Genomic DNA, 2,261 nt, shown 5'->3' with positions numbered 1-2,261 from the left:
TGCCTACGGCACCTGGGATTCCCAGGCGGTCACCCATCCAAGTACTAGCCAGGCCCGGGACGGTTTACCTTCCGAGATCGGACGGGATCGGGGGCGTTCGGTCCGGTATGGCCGTAGGCACCCGGCCCCCGCGCCTCCTCGCCCGCTTTCCCCTGCCGACGCCCGGGCCTGCCGCACGGTGAGCCCCGGTCGGACTGCCCCCCTGCGGCAGGGCCCCCGTCTCTCGCGGGCCCGGTCCTTTTTTCCTTCTCGAGCTCCGGGGCCCGGGCTGGCCGCCAGAGCCCCTCCGCCCGCCCGCCCTCCCCGGCGTCGGGGAAAATATTGTCCCGGACATCCAGTGCGCCCTGATCCTGTCAGCCGGGGGGGTGGGTGGGTGGGGGGGCAGTCCCTCGCTGCGGCCGGGGAGGGTGAGCCCAGGGCGGCTTGCCTGCCGTCCGAGTCCCCTCTCGGCCACCAGGTCAACCCCGAGCCGAAAGGGCTGAAAATTTTTCAGAGTCCCCTCCCGGGCACCAGGTCAACCCGTGGAATCGAACGGGTTCGCCTGCTGGCCGGTTCGCTTCCCGGCCACCAGGTCAACCCGTAGGTTTGAACGGGCACGCCCGGTGGCCGCTTTCCCGTCCGGTCACCAGGTCGACCCGGATCTCCCTCCTTCCCTGGGCGCCCCCTCCTCGGAGGCGTCAGGTTCCATTTTCTTTTTCCCCCCAGACTTCCAGGGGCCCGATCCAGTCGGCCGGGAGGCAGTCCCTCGCTGCGGCCGGGGTGGGTGAGGCCAGGGCGGCTTGCCTGCCGTCCGAGTCCCCTCTCGGCCACCAGGTCAACCCCGAGCCGAAAGGGCTGAACATTTTTCAGAGTCCCCTCCCGGGCACCAGGTCAACCCGCGGAATCGAACGGGTTCACCTGCTGGCCGGTTCGCTTCCCGGCCACCAGGTCAACCCGTAGGTTGCCGACGGGGCTAGCCAGTGGCCGGTTTGCTTTCCCGCCACCAGGTCAACCCGTAGGTTTGAACGGGCACGCCCGGTGGCCGCTTTCCCGTCCGGTCACCAGGTCGACCCGGATCTCCCTCCTTCCCTGGGCGCCCCCTCCTCGGAGGCGTCAGGTTCCATTTTCTTTTTCCCCCCAGACTTCCAGGGGCCCGATCCAGTCGGCCGGGAGGCAGTCCCTCGCTGCGGCCGGGGTGGGTGAGGCCAGGGCGGCTTGCCTGCCGTCCGAGTCCCCTCTCGGCCACCAGGTCAACCCCGAGCCGAAAGGGCTGAACATTTTTCAGAGTCCCCTCCCGGGCACCAGGTCAACCCGTGGAATCGAACGGGTTCACCTGCTGGCCGGTTCGCTTCCCGGCCACCAGGTCAACCCGTAGGTTGCCGACGGGGCTAGCCAGTGGCCGGTTTGCTTTCCCGCCACCAGGTCAACCCCTAGGTTTGAACGGGCACGCCCGGTGGCCGCTTTCCCGTCCGGTCACCAGGTCGACCCGGATCTCCCTCCTTCCCTGGGCGCCCCCTCCTCGGAGGCGTCAGGTTCCATTCTTTTTTCCAGACTTCCAGGGGCCCGATCCAGTCGGCCGGGAGGCAGTCCCTCGCTGCGGCCGGGGAGGGTGAGCCCAGGGCGGCCTGGTCCATGTCTCTAGTGGGCCCGATCCTTTTTTGGGGTGTTTTTTTTTTTTTTTCCGAGCTCCGGGGCCCGGCCCGCCCGGGCAGCCCTCCTCGGAGGCGTGGGGCGGATTTCCCCCCCCCCCCAGACTTCCAGGGGCCCGATCCTGTCGGCCGGGAGGATGTCCCTCGCTGCGGCCGGGGAGGGTGAGCCCAGGGCGGCCTGCTTGGCGGCCGGGTCCATGTCTCTAGTGGGCCCGATCCTTTTCTTCCCTTTTCCGGCTCCGGGGCCCGGGGTGGCCGGGTAGCCCTCCGCGGTGGCGTCGGCAAATTTTTTTAAAAATCAGACTTCCGTGGGCCCGATCCTGACGGCCGGGAGGCAGTACCTCGCTGCGTCCGGGGACGGTGAGACGCTCGGCCACCGGGTCAACCCGGAGGAAGCGGGCTGGGGGAAAAAAAAAAAAAAAAAAAAAAGTTTTCCAAGTCTGAAAAATTTTCAAAGTCCCCTCCCGGCCACCGGGTCAACCCCTTTGGAGCGAATGGGTTGACCTGACGGCCGGTCGTCTCGCGGATGTCCGGAAGGGGTCGCCCAACGCCGTCTCGGCCGACCGAGGGAACCACGAGGTGGCGCCCGGTTCCAGTTTCGTACCGCCGAAGGCGGGGCTTTGGCTTTTTCGA

The 2,261-nt window shown here is 67.7% G+C and overlaps 1 non-coding gene across 1 annotated transcript; it reads right to left on the bottom strand.

Moving 5' to 3' along the window:
* On the bottom strand, positions 1-119 carry LOC128824233 (5S ribosomal RNA). Its single transcript, XR_008442458.1, has one exon. It is a non-coding gene; the product is annotated as a 5S ribosomal RNA (ribosomal RNA).
* Positions 120-2,261: the final 2,142 nt, after the last annotated feature.

Source organism: Malaclemys terrapin, chromosome 15, assembly GCF_027887155.1.
Source record: "Malaclemys terrapin pileata isolate rMalTer1 chromosome 15, rMalTer1.hap1, whole genome shotgun sequence".
NCBI lineage: Eukaryota > Metazoa > Chordata > Testudines > Emydidae > Malaclemys > Malaclemys terrapin.
This window is presented reverse-complemented; position numbering and strand designations above follow the sequence as displayed.